This window comes from Athene noctua, chromosome 1 (genome assembly GCF_965140245.1).
Source record: "Athene noctua chromosome 1, bAthNoc1.hap1.1, whole genome shotgun sequence".
In the NCBI taxonomy this organism is placed as follows: domain Eukaryota; kingdom Metazoa; phylum Chordata; class Aves; order Strigiformes; family Strigidae; genus Athene; species Athene noctua.
The window spans coordinates 45,880,667-45,902,521 of NC_134037.1; the positions used below are offsets into that span (position 1 = coordinate 45,880,667).

The window sequence follows — 21,855 nt, forward strand, 5'->3', positions numbered from 1 at the left end:
TAGTATACTTAAATCTCATCTCAAGATAAGGCAAGTCTTGTGCCATATAGAGTAAGCAGTCTGTGTAGTATTTGGTGAAGAGAGCACTCTTTCTTGTCTTTCATCATGATCCAGATAGCAGAAGCTATTACAGACCACCATGCATGCAGGCTAACCAGTCCCACAAATTGTTGAGGAAGCAATCATGGACCCTTCAGAGAACTGTGCCTGAATCGCTCATTTGTGGGGCAACTGTGCAGAGATGTGCTAGAGTGGCTTTTGCAGTATTCAGATACTTTCATGGCTAGGTAATGTCAAGAATGGAAAATGACAAAATATATGTACTGGCAAACTTGGACAAAAGGATATATATTATACCCAGTATGCTCCTTATCCCTACTAGCATTTTCACGACATCCAAAATAAGCAAATTCACATACATGTGGAACTTGCACTCACCTATCACCAGTTAGCTGATTAAAGATTACATCCTCTTAGAACAGATTTTTGGTAGCAAACTAGATAATACAGATGTCTACTGTTCCTTAACTAGAGCTAAGTGTTGGAAAGTCCACCCATGAGGTTTCAGTCACACTGTGTTAGGTGAATCTTTCATCTGAGCTAGTACAGCCATCTTTCTGCCACCAGTATGACTATGAAAGCTCTTCCTCCACTGATTTAACAGCACCAGTCATACACATGAAAATAGCAGCCTTTCAGAAACTAAGCTTTCCATATTGCACAAGTACCGCTGTGAGTGGACTCATCTATTCATAGACTGTATTAACCAGAGTATCTTCTCTTTCCAGTACACAAAAACTGTCAAGGTGCAGGGGTCTCAGTTCAGACACTGAAGTGCTGGAATAAGCTGAGACCTTGTACCACTGGTTTCTACAGAAGATCATTATTTTGGGAATCTACCTAGCTCTTCCTGCCAGAGTTTATGAATTCATGCTCTGACAACATGAAGCCACACTAGGCCTTCAATAAAATGCTCTGAAAACCAAAGAGAAGTGTTAGAATACACACTGAGAAGGCTAGAGGCTGGTAGCATTTGCAGAAACAACTTAAAACTTAGCAAAGCCAAAACTGTAAGTGCAGAGTGCAGCAGCCTACAATAACTGATGTCTGCAAGTACTTTTGCATGGCAAAAGAGTGGAACTCCTTGATCAGTTATGGAACCAACTATTCTCAAGGTGGTGACTGGAAAGTGAATAGTCCCAGGCTGAGGAAGACTAAGGACAATGTGCTACACATGCTCATATTTCTGTCATATGCTGTATTTCTAATGCATACCTGCTAGCTTTTCTTATTCTCATTGTCTTCAGATGTTGTTCTTATAGGGCTTTATGATTATAGAATAAAAAATCTTTTTTTTTTAAAACTCTGAGGAAGGAATTGCTGGTGTGCAGAGTTATTTTGTTCTTAACGAACATTCTAGAGTGTGGCAAATTTTCTGCGGAATTAGATATTCAGCTTCGTGTTGTTTGGACGCCAGTAGGGGCTCAATGCCTACTTTTCCTCAGTCTTTAGCAGTGGAAGTGGCTGTTCCCTGGACACCCAGACTCATGAGCTGGGAGATAGCGAGGGGAATCAGATTGAGGTCAGCACAGTCGAAGAGGAGGTGGTCAGAGACCTGCTAGACCCCTTGGATGCACACAAGTCTGTGGGACCGGATGGGTTACACCCAAGGGTGCTGAAAGAGTTGGCAGATGTGCTCGCCAAGCCGCTGTCCATGATTTACCTGAAGTCATGGCTGACTGGGGAGGTCCCATTGCCTGGAGGGTGGCAAACGTGACACCCATCTACAAGAGAGGCAGAAAGGACGATCCAGGAAACTATAGACCTGTCAGTCTGCCATTGGTGCCAGGGAAGGTCATGGAGCAGGTCATCTTGGGTGCCATTAAACGTCATATAATGGACAACCAGCTGATCAGGCCCAGTCAGCATGGGTTTATGAAAGGCAGGTCCTGCCTGACAAACCTGATCTCCTTCTACGACAGGGCAATCTCTTATTGGATGAGGGAAAGGCTGTGGATGTTGTTTACCTTGATTTGAGCAAGGCCTTTGACACCGTTTCCCACAACATTCTCCTGACAAAACTGACTGCTCCCAGCTTGGATGGGCACACGCTTCTCTGGGTAAAAAAATGGCTGGATGGCCGGGCCCAGAGAGTTGTGGTGAATGGAGTTAAATCTGGTTGGCGGCTGGTCACAAGTGGTGACCCCAGGGCTTGGTTTTGGAGCCACTCCTGTTTAACATCTTTATTGATGATCTAGACGAGGGGATCGAGTGCACCCTCAGACAGTTTGCAGGTGACACCAAGTTGGGTGGGAGTGTTGATCTGCTCGAGGGTAGGGAGGCTCTGCAGAGAGACCTGGACAGGCTGGAGCCATGGGCTGAGGCCAACTGGAGGAGTTTCCATAAGGCCAAATGCCGGGGGCTGCCCTTGGGCCACAACAACCCCCAGCAGCGCTACAGGCTGGGGGAGGAGTGGCTGGAGAGCTGCCAGTCAGAGAGGGACCTGGGGGGGTTGACTGACAGCCGGCTGAACAGGAGCCAGCAGTGTGCCCAGGGGGCCAAGAAGGCCAATGGCATCCTGGCTTGTGTCAGCAATAGCGTGGCCAGCAGGGACAGGGAAGGGATCTGACCCCTGTCCTCGGCACTGGTGAGGCCGCCCCTCGATTCCTGTGTTCAGTTTTGGGCCCCTCACTACAAAAAGGACATTGAATGACTCGAGCGTGTCCAGAGAAGGGCAACGAAGCTGGTGCAGGGTCTGGAGCACAGGTCGTACGAGGAGTGGCTGAGGGAACTGGGGGTGTTTAGTCTGGAGAAGAGGAGGCTGAGGGGAGACCTCATTGCCCTCTACAGCTCCCTGGAAAGGAGGTTGCAGAGAGCTGGGGATGAGTCTATTTAACCAAGTAACAAGCGATAGGACAAGGGGTAATGGCCTGAAGTTGTGCCAGGAAAGGTTTTGAGTAGATATTAGGAAGCATTTCATTCCAGAACGGGTTGTTAGGTGTTGGAATGGGCTGCCCAGGGAGGTGGTGGAGTCCCCATTCCTGGAGGTGTTTAAGAGTAGTCCACATAGTGCTGAGGGATATGGTGTAGTTGGGAACTGTCAATATTAGGTTAATGGTTGGACTGGATGATCTTCAAAGTCTTTTCCAATCTAGATGATTCTGTGATTCTGTGATTTCAGGCTCCAGAGCTTGCCTGCAGTAACATCCTTTGTTAACTTTGTTAACTGATTCTTTCCTCATGAGAGGGGACCAGCAGCAAGTGGCTCAAACAAAAGTCTATGTTACTCATCATTCAGGCTTTTGAAGGAGCACAGTGAGGTCAGCGCTGCCAGCTTTAATCGTCAAAGGGGTATTAGAAAGTCCTTTGGTTGTGTGGACAAAGCTCAGCAAGTTACTTATATGAGCTCTCGTTCTGTTTCTGACACCTGCATCCTCTCTCTTATTCTTATCAGGGAGAGGATCGGTTGTCTAATTATCCCAGAATTAAAAGTGCAGCAAACATTCAGTCATACTTTCAGATATTTGCTATTTCCATGCTACGTTCCATTGTAGGAAATACCTGAATGTAAGAAAAAGGTGAAGGAAGAGTAATTTGAAGAGGCTGTGGTTCCTTAGAAACACTGGCTTTGAAACCAAAGGCATGCAAAGTGCTCTACGCTGACCCCTATGCTTTCGTTAGCAGAGTGACAGTGCCAAGGCTCACACCAGGATCAATAAAACATTATATATACAAGCTCATCTATCACAGTGGAAAAAGCACTGTGGGAGTTCATGGTCCCTCTCCCTTTTCCTGACTGTTTCCCCCATGGCTCTACCCCTGCTCTTCCTTTGCCAGATATACCATGATCTCTCACCTCGTCGCGGAACTTCTCATACATCGGAGCCTCCAGCCCCTCTTGCAGCAGCCACATGCTAAATGGAGCAACTACATTTTCAGCGTACTGGCAGTAAAATATGCTTGCTTGATGTTTGAAATACACCTCCTACTTCACAGAAATAAAAGCTGTGGATTGTCGCAACTAACGTGCCAGACTATTTTGATTTCAACAGTCAGAAGTGGAGAATGATTTTGTTTAAAGCAGCCTCATGCTGAGCCATGCTCAACTGTTCTTTGGGAGTAGAGGGGATCTAGAAAAGGGAGACAGAGTAGTACAAAAATTAACTTTTAGTGGCCTGCAATTTGCCTGCCGAGCGTACTATACAGATTGGTTAGAAAATTTTTTTCTTAGCTTCTTGTCTAACCCCCACTTCCTTTTTTCCTTTCTGTAAATGTTAAGGGCCACATCCAGAGCTGTATTCAGAACAACATGCATAGCAGAGGACGCATTGCAAGTTTTGAAACAGGACCTTACGCACCCTGCTACCCATCAGGAAGCTTCCTTTCTCCTGCAGGGAAAGTCACCTCATCTGACTAAACCTGTTCCAAATGAAAGAACCAGGTCACAGCAGTAACCTAGACAACTCCAATGTTAGAGCTATCACTGCTATTTATATATCTACTACTGAAAAGGGAATAGTTACTCCCTTACCTGTTTCAATTTTGTTTTGCCCACTGGGCTTCTTTTAAGCAGGTGCTCTCATGCGATTGGTGTGTGTCAGCTCCACCAATAAGCAGAAAATCTGAGGCACTCACGGGTTTTCCTCTAGGTCCACTTGCAAGGTTAGAGAATGGGATTGCAGGTATTATTTTTTCTTCCTTTTTAAAACGTTGGACCTTTCTTCTGTTTGTTTGCTTTAGATACTTGTGGTACTTCCATGTAGTCTGGAAAATGCTCAGCTGAGCAAGCTGCCCAGAGCTTAGTGTGGTGGTTGAAATTTTTATGGTTGTAATCAAAATAATGATGCTTGGTATACTTTCAAATGTAACTAGGATTTCTCTGTGTTTATCTGGCTAATTTTCGGAGTGTTGAGATAACATGCACCAGTACAGCAGGTTTACATTCAGCTTTGCAAATCAGGAAATAGCACTGTAAGAGGAAGTGATGGGTTAAGTACAGATGAGTTGTAAAGAGCCTCTGAGAGCAGAAAGTTTACAGAATCATTGACTGCAGACAGAGATTACTATAACTTGAGGTTATGTGGGAAATTCACCATAAATCACCATAAGATTCAGAATCTTGCAAATCCATGCTAGGATACGAACTGAAGAAGTTTTCAGTGTGGATAGCTGAGTGATACATGATCCTGACACAGTAGTCACTGGTTATAATTTTAGATGTTATCCAAAACCTAGAAGGAAAATCACTTCCTAGCATAGCTGGAACCACTAGGCACTGTAGTGTTCGTAGAGGTTCTGGTGACAGGAATTTTGAATTTACTTTTCCTTCATGGTGTCAGAAGGAGTAACATAAAATTCTGTATCTATGTTTGAAAACAGTCTCCGTTTTAAGTTCAACCCAGCTGTACCCTGAGGCTGAAACATGACCATGTTTTGGCAGCAGGGAAGACTGCCATATGTTGCAGTGATAAGGAAATTACACTGATGCCAATCTCTAAAGTCAGGCTTATAAAAAATACCTAAGGGAGTATATTTGTAGCAATATATGCTTTTTAATATATATATATATATATATACACTAAAGGAGCCTGACAAGTCTGTATTTAAGGTTAATTTTTCTGTCTCTAACAGTCACACACTTTGTAAATCCTGCAAGCCACAATTCACTATTGTTCTTGAGAGAAGTTGTATATAATACATAAATCCACTGCATTTCCCTGTTCAACAGAATTGCCGGCTGTCAAGCTCCCATTTTCCAACAGATGTAAGACAATTTCATTCTTTGAATAAGTTCTTACTTATTGACCGGCTTTTAGTAAGCACATACTGGAAATCGATAAGGAGATTCTTTTTTTATCAGTCATTCAGTCAGGTCTCTAAATGAAAGCACGGATGTGGAGACCCTGAATGTGGCTGGCAGTAACATGAAGTAATCTTTCTTCTTTTAAGGTCAATATAGGCTGTTGGTTTGTAGCTCTCATGGGTGACTTCCAATGCTTTTAAAATCATCAATTGGTTTGTTTTAGTGCCAGCAGTATGTCAAGGATCATTGAACACAAAAGACTATTTGTATTTTTGATATGCATATAATAAAATATTTTGTAGGCTCTTTTCATACAATGCGGTAGTTCCAAACCACATCTACTGTAACTTAATGCAGAACAAAATATCCAACAGAAAATACTGATCTCAAGCATAAACCTTCTGTTTTCTATTGTAAACACTGAAGCTGCTGTTTCTCATTGCTGAAAAAGTACTGCTACTGATCCATAAAGATGACTGAGCGGTTTTAAATGATCTCCATTTACCAGTACCCTGAGACACATTTGTGAGATTGCTGAGAAGTTGCTGAGAACAGACAATGGATTCCACCAGCATCTTCTTTTTTCACCATTTATGTCCTTGACCTCTTGAAAGAAATTATCCAGAGATGCAATAAATTTGTTTTGAAGCAGAAGATTTACTGCTGACTAGGTGCATAGTTTCCAGGTAAACATTTTCTTGCCCAGCAGTGATGGTAGTCTTCAAACTTCTGGTTTTTGACAGTATACCAGCCACATTCTGCTGTATCTCCTGTGACAACAGGTCCAGCTGGCTTTGCAGCGAGGACACTAATTCATCTGCATTCTTTGTATATACAAACTACCATTTGCACTTCTCTTAAATTCTCACAGTATTTTGCAGCTGAGAAAAAACACTGTTTCTTCCTGTAGTTTTTTCAGAGTGAGACAGAGATCTCCTAGGAAGATATTATTTTCTTTTTTAATGCCGTCTCATCAGCAGAAAATTTCTTCTTGTTATTCTGAAACTGACAGCTTAGTTCCAGGACAATTTCCACCACTGATGTCAGGATATTTAATGCTCTTCCTAACCCACATATATGCTCCTCAGTCAGCCTCAACAGCTCAGCAAATGGCAGAGTCCTATTTTGGAGTATTTTTTCAGACATACAAAAAAGTTCAATGGTCAGCAATTTTTAACAGAGGCAAAAGACACTGATACAATTTATGCAAATACATTAGCTGCTGAACAACTGGTAAATAGACTACCTATAAAATAGGCATAAGATGTTAACATCTGTTGCTGCTTCAGACTGTTCTAACTGAATCTTGTTTTTTATTGAACAGAACATTAATTTCTCCAAGTGTATTTGGATGGTAGCACTGTTTTGATCAACAGCTTTCTTATGAACCAGTTTTGCGTAGATACATCCTTTGTATTAACAGTACTAATCAAATGGCCAGCTGTGCCATGAAGTTTTTCTTTGGTGTCTTCCAAAACTGAAACCATATATTCTTTCTCAGCCAGAGGAACCTCAGTTTCTTGCAGATATGTCTGTGCTTCTGTCAGTTCCTTCCCCTTGATTTGCAGATTTGTTTTCATTGTTAAAGTTCACTTTTATTAATTGTGAATGGTTTAGTGATTGTTTTAAATTCTTCTTCCATGGCACTTATTACGTCAATATACTCTGCAACTTATTATTCCTGAACTATCAGCTTTCCTTAAGGGCTTCATGAATTTGTAATGAAAATATAGATTCCATTTCATTCTTGTGCAGCAGTGAAGTCCCCTTTTAGATGCTAAATCTCTTCAGTATCTTCCTTAATAATAGCTCCTTTTGGCTGCTGCTGGTTAACTTCAGGTTTCATTATGTTCTTTGCTCTGTCAGCATACTCCAGTGTACTCAATGTTTCCTCAGGATTTATAGATGTGGGAGAAACTGTGGCAATTACTGATTTTTTTGTTGTTCTCCAAGAGGGTCTTGAAGGATTCTGTTAAGATTCTCTGTGTCTCCTTCCACAAGAGCAGTAATAACTCACCAGTCAGAACAAACTAGCTGGTATTTCCAGCTTCACTAGCTCTTTTATCAACTGCCCCAAACTGAAATGTTTTCACATCCTGCAAGATCAACCAAGTTTATCTTCCTAGTTTTAACAAGCTCTTGTCTATTTGCTCTGGTTTCTCTCATATGGATGGTAACTGAAAACACAGAGGATCAACTGGAACATGCATTTATGTAAATAGCTGCAGTAGTTCTTTTGGCTGCACCTCTTTCCAAGGTCTGGTAGGCTTTATTTTTGTTGTGTACAGGTATTTCTTCCAGCCTTTTCACATTCACACCTGTCTTGTTTATGGGATCATCAAACATCTGAAGTCTTTCTCTAGCACTAGGAATAGGATTCAGAAGATCAAAAAGCTCTTCATTATAGATTTCCGGAAGAGAAAGTTTGACAAAGAAAAATCAGTATCAATCTTTGTGAGTTTTTCTAACATTCAATGTATTGTACATGGTAGCAAATCCTCTTCCCAAGCATGTTCTTCATTGGGGCTCCCCTTAAATTGTGAAGGTCTTTCCAATACCAGTTTCTCCATGAGTGATCACTGTACAGTTGTACCCATAACTTCATCCAAAATGTAACAACATTCCTGTACGTATCAACTGTGACTCCTCCAGTGCAGGCCCTAACTTCTTTTCTTGCTTGATTACAGTCTACAAAAGCGTAGGCACTTGCCTTACTTCCTGAGGCACTAAAAGGCCTGCACCACACCACCACCTGGATGTGCTTGCCCTTCATGTTCTTCATGTAGCACTTCCCTGGAAGCGCAGGGATGCCATGCTGGGTCTCAGGGCCAATATGCCAGGGAAAGAGGCCAAGCACGGACTGTCCTGTCATGCTTTTGCAGCCCCTTGAGCTCCAGCCAACTGCCTGTTGCTCACATTCTGCTCACCTCAGACACCAGCACTGCATCTCCTGCAACTCTGCACACTGTTCCTGCCGTGTTTCTACAGTGGCTCAGAAGTGAGTATAGGGAGATTCTGCTCATCACTTTGTCATGTCCACACTGTGCAGTGCAGCAAGGTGTGGATATGTTTAAGCTAACACTGATCAAAATAGCCCTGGAATAAAAGGTGATGTAGCCATGACAGTTTTGTGTTGCATATGGGTTAACTGGCCCTGTCTTTATGCTTCTGTTTTGAAATAGCAGTGGGCCTCTGACTAGTGTTGTACTGCATCAGCACCAACCTGCTTGAAGCTTCACTTGGAGAAGCTTTGCATTACTACACAAAAGGCACCATATAGAGCATCTGGTGCTGTTCACTCTCTGCACTGACTTTCCAGTTTTTACTGCCTGCTCTGCAGATGAAGAACTGTGGTATTTCTAGATGCCTTTCATGGACACCTTACAGCAGAAAAATTCACCTGTCAGTAGCCTGAACTAAAGACCCTCAGTCTGAAAAATGTTTTAGGGAATTGTCATCTGAAAATGGCTTCAACTCCTCTGATATGACATGTATGTAGAATTTAATACGAAGGTATGCTGGAGATGGAGGCAGAGAATTTTGGGACCTACTGTTTTTGTATTAACTGTACAGATCCTAAGGACTCCTAAGAAAATCCAGTAGGAAGATGTGGACTCTGCTTAAAACCAGAACTGCTCCAAGCAATTCTCAAAATTATATTTCCTTCTATATATTAAAGCACTGCCCAGTCTTGCTAAATTAATGAGTGACTCACGGATCATCAGGTTGCTCTCCTGAATGTTCTTCACAGTCATGGGATCGGTTAGGGGGTGGGGGTTAGGAAAGCTCCCACCACCTCATAGTTCCATGAGGTGAGACTGAAAGAAAAGCAGTTACGAGCCTCCTTGAAAAGCCAGGTACTCTGTCCCTGCAAAGATGGCATCTGGAAAAATACATGACTGCAGCCTGCCTGTGCGCACCAGGTTTACCTCAGAGAGGTGTCCCTTGTCACTCTTGCAGTAAGGTTTTTAAAAAGCCACATCAAATTCCTTAATCGGATATTAAAGCACTGATGCTTTAATATCCTAGGATGTAGCGCTCAGGCCCTGACCCTGCAGGAGGCCTGCCCTTCTGAAGACCTCTCCCGTTCCAGCCATATTTCTTGTCTTAAAATCCTCCTTCCCAACTCGCCCCGGCCGACAACCTTCCCGTGGCGATGCCGCCTCTCAGGTGCGCTGCCCACAAACTTATCGCTACTCCAAGGGCTCGGCCGGGCCTTCCCTCCCTCCAGCCCTCCCGCAGGGCCGCGGCCCCGGCGGGCGGGAAGCCTGTGGCGCTGCCAGCGGCCACCGCCTCCCGGGGCGGGGCGGGGCGGGGGGGGACCCGCTGTGGACGCTGGCGGCCCTGCAACGCCCGGAGAGCGACCGAAACCACGGCGGGAACGATCCCGCGGCCCAACCCGACCCAGGCCCGGCCCCTCCTCCGGCAGGTGCGGCCCTGCCGCGCCGGGGCCGCCGCTGCGCACTGGGCGGGGCGGGGAAGCTCCTCCTGCTCAGCCACCGGAGCCGCACAGCCGGGACGGCGGGGCTGCGGCGTGGGAGCTCCTTCCCCGCGGCTCCGTAGCCCGCTGCCGTCGGAGCGGGGTCGCCGCCGTGCGCCAGCACCTGCCGCGAGGTGAGCGAGCGAGCGGCCGGGCCTGAGGCGGTGCTTTGCCGCCGCCGTTATCTAATCGGGGCGGCGGGGCGAGGCCGACCCCCGGCCTCGCCCCGCCGCCCCGGTCGCTCAGCACCGCTGCCTGAGGGGGGGCTGAGGGACGAGGGGGGTTATGTGTGAGTGTCCCCGTTGCCAGGGAGACGGTTCAAAGGCAGCTCCGGCCGTTGGGGCGTCCTCGGGTAACGGCCGGCGCCCGCCTCAGCGGTCCCGCCGGCCCTCGCCTCGCCGTGACTCCGGGACGGGGTCTGGGGAGGGAAACGGGAGGGGGAGGGAAGGACGAATCGGAGCCCCGAGGGTGGCTCCGGGACGCGGTGAGTCCCGCTCCCTCCGGGGTTGTGCGGGGACGTGCAGGGTTTGTGGCGGTTTCTTAGGACCTGGCTCTGCCGCCTCGAAACGGGCGCTGAAATGCGTCTCCTTACTTAGCAGGAGTGGTTCTTTCCCTCCATCCAGACTCCAAAGCTACTCGTTGGAGTGACAAAAACAAAGCTTTTGCTCCTCTCCAGTGCTTAAATGTGCTCGGGCTCCCAGCTGGAAAGGAGCTGGATACCTTGGTTGCTGGAGGATTAAATCTGCAGCCCGTGGACTTTTAAAAGGTACTGCTCCGCTGCTTAAACAACTCGGAGTGGGGAAATATTTGGTTCCCAGCGCTAAATTTCCGACGTGGTCAATCTGGAGCAATTCTACCAGAAAATCACGGCTTCCTGCCATGCTGCAGGTTGCAGTTGACTCGTTGCTGCGACTCTCCGGAGCATCGATGGAGGGTGAATTCAGCCTGCGGAGCGAAGTCGGCTTATCTGTACAGTCTCTGGCAGAGTCGGACTGACAGTTGATATACATAACTGTTACACACAAACACTAGGAAGCAGTATACTTGGCACCATACACTGCAGTAAAATGTGAAAGAAACGGAGCTACAGTTTAAAACTTAGTACAGTGAGATAAACTGCAGACGTTGATCTTGGCAAATAGCCTGAATGCAATTTTTTAAGCTTGTTATAAATCTTCCTGGTTTTGTAGGGGTAGGAGGATATACTGCAAGTGTTTCAGAACCAAGTTGGCGGTTAGTTTTATTTGCGTCTTACTGGCAGCTTTCATTCAATCGCGAAAAGACCAGGGGTAGACCCAGAGGCCAGTTCTGTTAACTGTAGTGCATAGGGTAGAGAATTACTTAGCCTTGCCAATTCCTGTTGATTCAGGGATGTGCCTGCATGCAGCAGTCGGCAGGGGCAAGGCCTTCTGAGGGGTGTTCAACAATTGTTTAGTGTTTTGTCTGATAACCAAGTTTACTGTTTAATTATCCTACAAAAATCCATCGATGTGCTGAACAAATAATGTAGTTGCCACAGATGCTTAAAAATCGACTAATATATAGCTACTCAAATCTCTTCGTTTTGTTCAAGTTTATAAATGATTACAGAGAAATTTTTAATTAACTTTGAAAGTATTCCAGAAAAACTCCTTTCATCTTTTGTCAGCTTTTCAGATTGTGAATAATTTGGCAGTATTTGGAAAGCACTTTGCAGTTACTGCTTATGAGTACTAAGCTAGGTATGGGTACTTTGAGAAACTGTTAGGGAATAATAAGATCTTGCTTTAGTAGGACACTAAAAATAATGCACTCATACCAATTAATGCCTCTTAAGCATAAGATTTTTTTTAAGTGCTTACAGTGTTTATAGAAAATAGCTCTGTGTTTTATTGTTTATATGAGCAACAAAAGTCCCTGTTACTTCCTGTATCAGCATACCTGGAGAAAATACTTGTTTGGGCAGCTATTGAGTTGGCAGATGTGGGAAAATAGTGCTTCTAATATTTAAAGGAAGAAGTCGCTTCAGTGTTTCTTCAAAAATCATCTAGTTAGATGTGCAGGTATATTTTGTATTCAATTCCAAGCGAGAGCAAGTGCTTTTAGGGAAGGGAATTTTAATATGGAAGTAGAGGTGTTCTTTGACGATTTATAGATCAGCATCTTGTATGAACCACACAGAATACGAGATTAAACATTGTCTTTACTGTTAGAAAACCATGTGATATTCTAAAAGTAAAGATGACCATACAGAAATTAGATTTCTGGAGATATTTTTCTGAAAGCAAGATTGGAAGTGACTGAACTTCAAATTGGCCCTCAACGGACAGTGTAGAACCTTGCCTCAGATAACAAACTCAAGATTTCCTGGGATCTTCTAATTGAGCTGTAATCTTATTTGAGTCTGTCTTCTCCGTAAGAAGGACATGAACAGCTGTGTTTGTGATGGCAACTCCTGTTAAAAAGTCTGTGTACTGCTAAATGTATAAATGAATTTGACTCTGGATTAGAGCATCCAAAGAAGTTTGAGTAATGTCAGGGAAGATGTTTTTTTGGTTTTGGTTGGTTGTTTTTTCCCTCTCTGATGATTCCCTTTGTATTAAGGGGAGCAATACATTTTCAGTTTACAGTAAGAAGTATGGCTGAAACATCAGTAACAGATGGAAGTTTATGCTTGAGTGGGCCTTTTCTTCAGTGGATACTTGCAAAGTAAAGTGTGTGGGACTTGACCAGAGAAAATGAAGTGTTCATTTAAAAAAAAAGTGTTTTTTGTTATCTACATTTTTGATTCAGAATGTGTTGCTTCTGCCTGAAAAATCAGAAATTGATATAATGTAGCTTCTGACACTAGTGATCGGCTTCTACAATGCAGCAAAAAGGAATGTATTCAATGTGAAATTCATGGCACTGCTGTGGTGGTTTTGATCAACTCTGCTGACTGGAATATGATTGCTTTAATGGCCAAGGATGACAGTAATTTAATGCCATGCTAGTATGGGGAAGCGATGATCATAAATTGGATCAGAAATGGGAATTGGATTAAGTGAAAGATAAAATTAATTTAAACACTCGGGCGAGAACAGTTGAATATTACCAGGAAAAACTAGCCAAACATAAATATAATCCGCTATAATTATGCTCACCTACAGTAACTGTTGTCTCATTTTAATTCCTTTTAGTGTAAAGAAATTATCCTTCCTATTTCTCATCCATCTAGGACTTTCATATGGCCACCTGCTATATGAGCACACTTGCCCGTGTGTTGTCTCCTCTGAGGACTTCAATTACTTCAGAAATGACTGCGTCGGGGAGAGGAATCTCATGTTGGAATTTTTGTATCTTGCTTCTTTGGAGATAGAACAGTGCTAAGATGCTGAGAATTACAGAGGTTTTTTCCTAATAAATTATTAAATTTTAGAAACTGCATTTTAGATTTTGTATTTATTTCTTCCCCACAAAAATTACTAACTGGGTTTAGTGGCATATCCCCCAATTTCTTGAATTATCTAACAGTTATATTTAGTAGTGAAAGACATAGGATACTTGCCATAGCAATTTCTATATCTTCACTTTTTTTTTGTTCCATCTTAGATGGTCTTTTGACCACTTCTGAGAAGATATGAGGTCTGATGTTGCTTCTGGCATTATATGCTTATAATTTGCAAGAGTATGTGCTTGTAGATGGGATGCTTTTATTTTACAGGTGCTTACTAACTTGATTTCAGAGGGATTTTTGAAATCTTACTATCAAATTCTGATTACTGCAAATGAGTAAAGATCAGATACTTTTCACAGTGGTTTTTAAACATTTTAAAAAATTATTAATTTTTTAAAATGTTGGCTTGTGGGTGGGATTTACCTCTGACTGAATTTTGGGCTTTAAACAGTTAGAAACTTCAATTTGAGAAACAGCATAATTAGGAGAGAATTATTTGAGGAGCATTCCTGTTGAGTCTGTGAAGAAATTCCAAGGTCCAGAGGCAACTCTGGGAGGTAGTTTCAAGAGAAGAAAATGAAGCAATGGTGTTGGAGTTTGGCTGTTTAAACTGAGAGCTTTGAAAGTCCTGCTTCTGGGTGTCCCCATGTGGACCAGCCCCCCTGAATCTGAATCTGCCTGACCTTTATAGGAAGGGAAATATCTTAATGTAGGCCAGAAAGGAGGTGCAGGTGCTAGCCTGTGTCCTAGGCCACAGTCTGCGATTTCCAGCATGTATGGAGGAACTTTGTGCTATTGATTGCTGAGTAACCTGGCCAAGAGTGGGACTGGAAAAATGTTTTGTCAAGATTTTACCAGATTTGTATTTTAATTGCACTTTTAACTAGGGAGAAGCTTGGACATATCTAAGATTTGACCCTGAAGTCCCTTACCAGGCTTTCTGTGGACCAGCAGTGTTTGGCTTTCTTGGGAAGAAGTTTTACATGCATGAGGTAGCTGAATTAGGATACCTTTTGTGCTCCATGCTGCCAGTGGACAGCTAAATCAGTCAAAGGGCAGATACCCTGTGGGAACTGGGATAGTACCGATGGGTCTTTATACACCTATGTACATTGCTAACTCTTCAAAATATGTGTCTGTTGGCTTGATAAACAAAAGGTGTCATTTCAAAAAAATGACATCCAGGAGTGAATGCTGTTCAAATTCCATTCACATTCATGCCGGTTTGAAGTTATTGACTTTGATACCAGCAGAGATTTCTCTGTGATGAGAAAGCAACAAGATATGTAAACAGTTATGAGTAAAATAAATCAGAGGCTTCAGAACATCAATAATGCTTGAGAATGTATGATTTTTCCGAGTTAGGTGACTGCTCTGAACAATTATGTAAATTGAGAATATGTTCTGCCAAAATTTCTGTAGCAATATGCTGCAACAATTTAGAGGAACTTTAATTGTAGAGAATGAGCTTTATAGGGGGATAAATATTGTAAATATTTTGATTCATCAGTATTTAAAGGTTATGGTTGCTCTGAAGAGTCTTTTTCTGCAGCCATCTGTCTTTATTTTTCCTGACAAGATTGATATATATAGTGGTGGGTTTTGACAGTATAGAAGATGTGGTGCTGCAGCCTAATTTACTGATGTTTTTCCTGAATGATGTGATTACTTAGAATGTATCTTAAAAATGTGTATGTGTATTTTTTCCCCTGGTAGTCTAAACTTTAACATCTTCAATTTTTCTAACCCCTTGTGCCTCCAGAATAGCTTTTCATTCAACTCTTCGGTAAGAATACCCTGAAAAAAATTCTCAGCATTACTAGTTTGGATAACGTGGCTTTTATTTTGAAGGTATTATATCTAAGAGTGATTGAGGTCTATTTCTGCAGTGTTGATAAGACCTGATTTCTGTCCTGTATGTGGTTGGTTGGATTTTTTTTTTTTTTTAATGATTGGTTAAGTGAAAACAGCATCGCTTAGATTAATAAAAAATTTTGAAGTGAACATGAGCAAGCTTATGGCCTTATTATGTCTGAAACATTTTCCATCAGGTTTCACTTGAGGTTAAATAGAGTAAAAGGACTACTGCCCTTTATAACCTAAACTAGGACTCTACCTGGCTTATCAAGACAGAACAGTTAAAAACCTGTGGTTAAAGAAATGTCACCAGTATATGTGGAATGTACTCTTTCCAGGTTTATTTTTTAATTTTCTAAAACTAGTATTAAAATTTTTTCCAACAGCTACATTTATAAGAAGAGAGTGTCTTTAATATTTTTTTCTTGCTCTAATATAGATTTTTAAATGATGTCTTTAAAGCAATAATATACTACCAAAAGGTGGTTCTCCCTTTGAGGGGATACATCTTTTGTGTCTGTGTTATACTTGGTTTTGAAAGCCTCCTTTCAATCAGTGACCTTTATTTTAGTTGCATAAAACAAAAAGAACTGAGAAGATGCTTTCAGAACAGAACTAGGACTCTGACTTAAGCAAACTGTGGAGATCAAAATAGACATCTCAAGAGCTAAAGGCTGAAGTGTGGAACTTCTTTTGTGGGGATAACAGCAGCTGTTTTGTGAGTTTGGTATATTTCTTAGCTGATTTTTTTTCCCCTTTTTTTTTTTCCTTTTTCTCCTTTAGTAGAAAACCCAGGCAAACAAACAGGAGGGGAACAGAACTCCTTTCTGGCAGGGTCTTAGTGCATCAGGAGTGCAGAGTGCACTGGAGAGTGTGCCATAACCCTGCTGTCCTGCTGGGCTGAATTTATCCTCAGTGAGGTTGCATTAAAATACACTCTGCATCTCTTGTAGTCTGTGGTGACTTCTGCATACAGATGCAACTGCTGTATTTGCTTTTTGGGAAAGTGCATAGGAAACTGAATGGTGCTGTACAACTGTGAAATCTTGTGTGTTTACTTTTCATGTGTGTTCTCCATCCTCCAAATAGAATCACAGAAGTGCAAAAACATAGGAATTGCTGAAATGTAAATAAGAGAACTGGATGTGCTTTGCTTGCTTTCTTAGGGAGGATAACTATGAATGGAGGTGGAACAAAAGTAAGAATTCAGCTTTAGAGAGCAAGTCAAGCTCCAAAATGTTTTTGTAGCCAGGGCTGGCCGCCTAATGCATGAGGTTCTTTTCCAGTACCGATGGGACTGGACCTTCGAATATATACTCAGTTTGAAGCGTGCCATTTGATTTTTTATTTTATTAGGATTGTTCAGTTTCTTTAAGACCCTTTAATTAAGTCCATCATGTTAGATGCTTTATGGAGTCAGATTCCATACTTAAGGTCTTTAGATACAAATGACAGAAGAGACTTAGTGAAGATGAGACCAAGTCATGTACAAAACTAGTGTAGTTTATACTTATTACAGCTGTTCACGTTTCCACAGGGTTCCAAATCTGGCATAGTGCAACTCTAAACTACCTTAAAGGGAGGAAAGCTATTAGGCTGTTTGAATTGGCTGTCTTTACTAATTAGAAGTACCCCTTGCACTATGGACTTGCATTGATTTTTAGTGGTGTTGCTGGATAAGCAAAGAAAATTAAGGCTTTAATAACTAAGTCTTGTCAATTGTAATTTGTGGCAGTTTAAGACCTAAATACCTTCAGCTTTCCGCCTCCTTTTGGTCATGTAGCAGAACTGGTGAAGTAGACCATGTGCCTGTGTCTCACCTGGTTGTAGGCACTGTCATGGGATGTCGGTTTGGATTTGTACCATAATGCCAGTAGGATGGTGGCAATGCAAGTGTTGCCTGTGCTCTGGGATGGTCACAGAGTATGTAGGGGAACAGGAGTGGAATCATCTTCAGTGACATTGCACATTATGTTTCAGTGAATTACACGTTACATTTCTATGTTTTGTCCCGTCACTGGTCAGTGCACTGTGAGTATTGAAAATTGTTGGAAACCCAGGGAATGAATTTTCATAGGCTGTATCTTTAGTTTCTGACTTATTTATTCTTTGTCCCAGGTAGTGAGAGAGATTGCTATGTGATCACCAAGTAGTCCACAGCAAACCAGACCAAGCCTTGAATACTTAAAAGGAGGAGGGGGGAAAAAAACCCCAAAAGTGGCAGTATAGCTGAGATGATAAAAAGATATGAGAGAGGTGAAGGGTGGGGTTTTGTTGTAGGTTTTGGTTGGTTTTTTGTTTTCTGAGCCCTTTGATACAGTCTGTGGGAAGGAGGAAAAAAGGGCAAGGATTCCAACCAGAAGTGTTTCTTTTGCTTAGACCTGAAGAGGGCACAGAAGTTTAAACACTTGTCTGTTTCTTTTGTAATTCTATTTCTGATCCTATTTAGAGATTAAAGATTAAAAATTATTTAAGATCTTCTTTTTAGGCTTATTTTTCCTTGAAACAGAGTCTTTTCTCCAAATAAGGAAAGGTTGTGTCTCAGACTAAGGAGGGTGGGAAAGGGTTGAAGAAAATCTTGAGCTGTAAATTCAGAACCTTCTATTTGAAGAAAAAAAAAAAAAGTTATTTTCCATTTGTTTATCTGTATGATACACATATTTGAAAGCTGTCAGAAGAAACAGAATTTATTAGAACATCAATCTAATGGACTTATGATCCCTTATGCGCCTTGTCTGGATAAATGGATAACAACTGGATAAAAGCTGTTGATCACTCTCCTTGCTTTTCTACCATGGTTTGATACAAGATGTTCTGCAGCAATATTGGCTTGAGGTACCTGTGATCCCTCTGCTCTCCTGCTGCAGCTTACTGCTCTTGTGTTTTGCTGGTATCACTGATTGTGGAGGTGTACTGTAGACTGAGTCACCAGCATGCCTCTTAAAGCTTTAAGAAAAAAAAAAACAAAACCAAAACAAACAAACAAAAAAAACCCCAACCCCCCGTAAAAACTAAAAAGCAACCCCACAGAAATCTATACACTCTTAAACCAGGTGAGGGAAGAGAAGTACAGAAGCCAGTGTTGCTGCTGAACTTGTTGCTCTTCTTTTGAGATAGAATGGGTACCAGTTGCTTTGCCCTGTAATGAATATATGCAGAATAGAGAAAGGCACTGTTGAGGGCAAGTACTTAGTTTTTCTTTCATATATTAGGGGATAAAAGGTGTTAAAATAGTGTTTTTATTTACCAGATTCTTGCACTGAATTGGGAGTAAGCAAATGTTTTTATTGCAGCTTGCCATAAACAAACAGAAGGGTGTTTGGAAATCCTGACCAGCTTTTGTGTAGGAGAGAGCAATCATAACAAACTGGTTCTGTGAGAAACTGAAAACAAATAAAAGATGAGCTGCTATTCATGGTTTACAAAAGCAGAAGTGATTGTGCACAAAAGAAGCAAATTATTTTCAAATACTGAAAACCATTGTTTGCAAACCTGGACAAATTTCAGTAACATTTAATGTTTTCCTTTTTTCACTCTTTAGAAGATCTCAGGAAACCAAAGGCAATGATTTTAACCAACTCTGGCCTCAGAGAAGGGTGAAAATCATCTCCAGCTATGGCACTCAGTACTGCAAGAAGTTTTTTGAATCTCCCCGAGGTATTTCCAAGAACATTTCCTACCTATTTCTGAGTGTTACAATCTTGCAGTCACAATGTTGCAGTTAGCTAAAACAAAGAATCCTTTGTCCTAACAAAACTTTTCATACAAGGAAAGCTCTTATTTTAGTACTTAAATTAATAACTTCAATGTAGTAAGTAGTAATTTTCCTTAATATTTTCTGGTTTTGGCACTTTTCAGTCTAACAGTACTGTACAAAGTGGAAAGGTAGGCAATACTCAGATGGGCAGAGTATTTCCAGTTGTGTAGCTGAAGGATGGATGGATGGATGGATGATGGCTGGTTTTTTTTTTTAAAGTAGCAGTTGTCAAATGACACCAAATGCCAAAATCAATATTCTGTTTTTTACTTTATACTGATACTTAGTTTTTGTGACTGAGTAATGTCCAAGTATCTTAATAGCTGATAATTCCCATTGACTTTTTTGCAATTTTTGTGTTTTTCATGCAACAACACCTGTGCCCCAAAGAAAGTCTGTAACCTTAAAAGATAAAGGTAGACTCAGACTAGAAATGGAGCTGAAGTGTTGATACAAATCATACTTAAAGCTACATATTTTTCTTAGGTATTCCCTATGTGGAGTAGAAACCTGTCTTAAGTAATCTTGGGGTCTTCACAGAGAATCTTTTGGTTGTAAGGTTCCACTGGAATCAAGTAGACTGGAAAACTGTAACCACAGATCAAATGTTTTTGTGACTGTGATGGTAGGAAAAAGAAATAAAATGTTTTACAGAAGGGATGAAACCTTCCATATAAACATATCATTAGAACATACAAGTTGACTCTGCTGTGTAGAGGTATCCACTTAGCTCTGAACAAAGTAGCAAAACCTATGGGAGCAGTGTTGTTGGTACAGTTTTTTGTGTGGGTAACACGTTGAGAAACTATCTGGATGTTTCTGCAAGCCTCTGCATTGGGCTGTGATGAATGCAGGTGAGGTGGTGATCCTTTAGGAATTGCAGATTGGTAAATTCCAATTCAGATTCAGAAGTTTTATTCTCTGTCTGTGAGAAATGGAGTTCAAAGATCACAGCTTATGTAATTATAAATTGGGAAAATACTTGTGTCTTGGCAGTATTGATGTGTCAGATTTCAAGTCATCTCTGAGAAGGTTTGTATTGCCAGTAGTGCTGACTGAAGAAATTTCGTAAATACTTAAGATCCACTAGCTTTTAGTTCTAGTTAGTCTGTAGTTTGTGCTCTTTCTCTCCTGGAAGAGGGTGGGAAGAACCTTTGTTTGGTTGTCTCAGAATCAGTATAAATGCAGAGGTGGAAGTTTGCATTTGTTTTTCAAATATAACCAAAAGTTGCATGAAAGCATGCTGCAAATCTAGTCAGTGGTGATGCAACTGCTTCTGTCTGGTCACTGACTGGCAGCGTTGTCAGATCTAAGAGTTAAAGTGCTGCAAGGTAGAGAGAAATCTTTCAAACCTATTTTTACTTTATTTATTTGAGAACAAATGTCTTCTGATTAGTTCGAGGTGACTGTAGTGTTGCCAGGTAAATGAATGAACCTGGCCAAAGCTAGAAGTCAACCCATTGTTTGGTTATAGTGTCTAGGGTCATCTGGATGCAGTCCTCCACTTCTTGGCTGCATTCAGTATCTTACTGTCCAAAGATGGAAAAGAAGCAGTAAGTCTGTGCTTAGAGTGCTGGATCATGTACAATACAACTGTTCAGCTCATTGGCAAGGTGAGGAGCAGTCTGTCCCCTGCAAATCCTCTGACTAAAGTCCAGGTTTTTGTGTGTGCCATTTGGTAAAGAGAGAGATCAAATACCATTTAATTATCCTCTTAGTCCTTGGATCTATCTGCAGTATCCTTCGGCTTAGTCGCTGGAGGGGATGGGTGGGCACATCAGGCCATTTTTATGCCCATCAGCACCTTTTGGGCCAGTGTGTCTCAGTTCTTAGATCAAGACTTTGTTGTATCATTCAGTGGCGTTTAATTTTAGCATTGTCAGCCTCAAGCATTCAAATACTGGAAGTCAGCTTCCAGACATTGGTAATTAAATAAAATCAGACACTTTCCATTACAAATCATAAGTCTGGAGTTAGGTTATGTTTTCAGGCTTCTCTCAGCAACCTTCACACCTGTAAACTTCATTATTTGTTTGAAATGAAAGTTTCAGGTGCAGTTTGATTCCAGGAGATACATTTGGTGACAGGGAAGGAAACCATTGTGGCTGCTTTATTTTAGCTTTTCCTTACCTTAAAATGTGTTTATTTTCTCATCACTGCTTACTTTTGCAATAAAACTTTTCTCTAGTTGCTGAGAGTGTGTTAGCATTTTCCTTCCTAAATCAGTCTGTGTCAAATTTTGATTTAGAAGGTGATGTTGTCCCATTGATTCTTTTTAATGGTGATGCTGTCCCATTGATTCTTCTAGAGATGTACTAGCACTGATATATTTAACCAAATGGAGAGGCAACATAGCTTCCATGTGGGTTAGAAGTTGGGAATCTGAACTAATAAAAAAGTAGCTGCAGTAAAAGAAAGACTCAAGTGTTGTGATACAGTATAGAAGTCAGAGTAATATAGCAAAATACAGTAATTCAGACTCCTAAGCAAGATAACTTTATTAAAGCATATGAAGAGTCTAGCATAAAATAGTACTGGTTTGT

At 41.7% G+C, this 21,855-nt stretch overlaps 1 protein-coding gene and 1 pseudogene across 3 annotated transcripts in view; one reads left to right on the forward strand and one right to left on the reverse strand.

Annotated features, from left to right (window-relative positions):
- Nucleotides 1-7,045: 7,045 nt before the first annotated feature.
- On the reverse strand, nt 7,046-8,675 carry LOC141954961 (kinesin-like protein KIF11 pseudogene; annotated as a pseudogene).
- A 1,394-nt stretch (nt 8,676-10,069) lies between these two features.
- The window catches only part of KLHL32 (kelch like family member 32), a 130,175-nt gene continuing 118,389 nt past the window's right edge, over nt 10,070-21,855 (forward strand). For 2 of the 3 annotated variants that reach the window (XM_074896077.1, XM_074896076.1), the window contains exon 1: nt 10,070-10,417. The gene's annotated coding sequence lies outside the window, so the exon portion shown is untranslated. Of the gene's footprint in view, nt 10,418-13,479; nt 13,598-21,855 lie in introns of all 3 variants that reach the window. The other variant, XM_074896078.1, reaches the window with a different exon arrangement.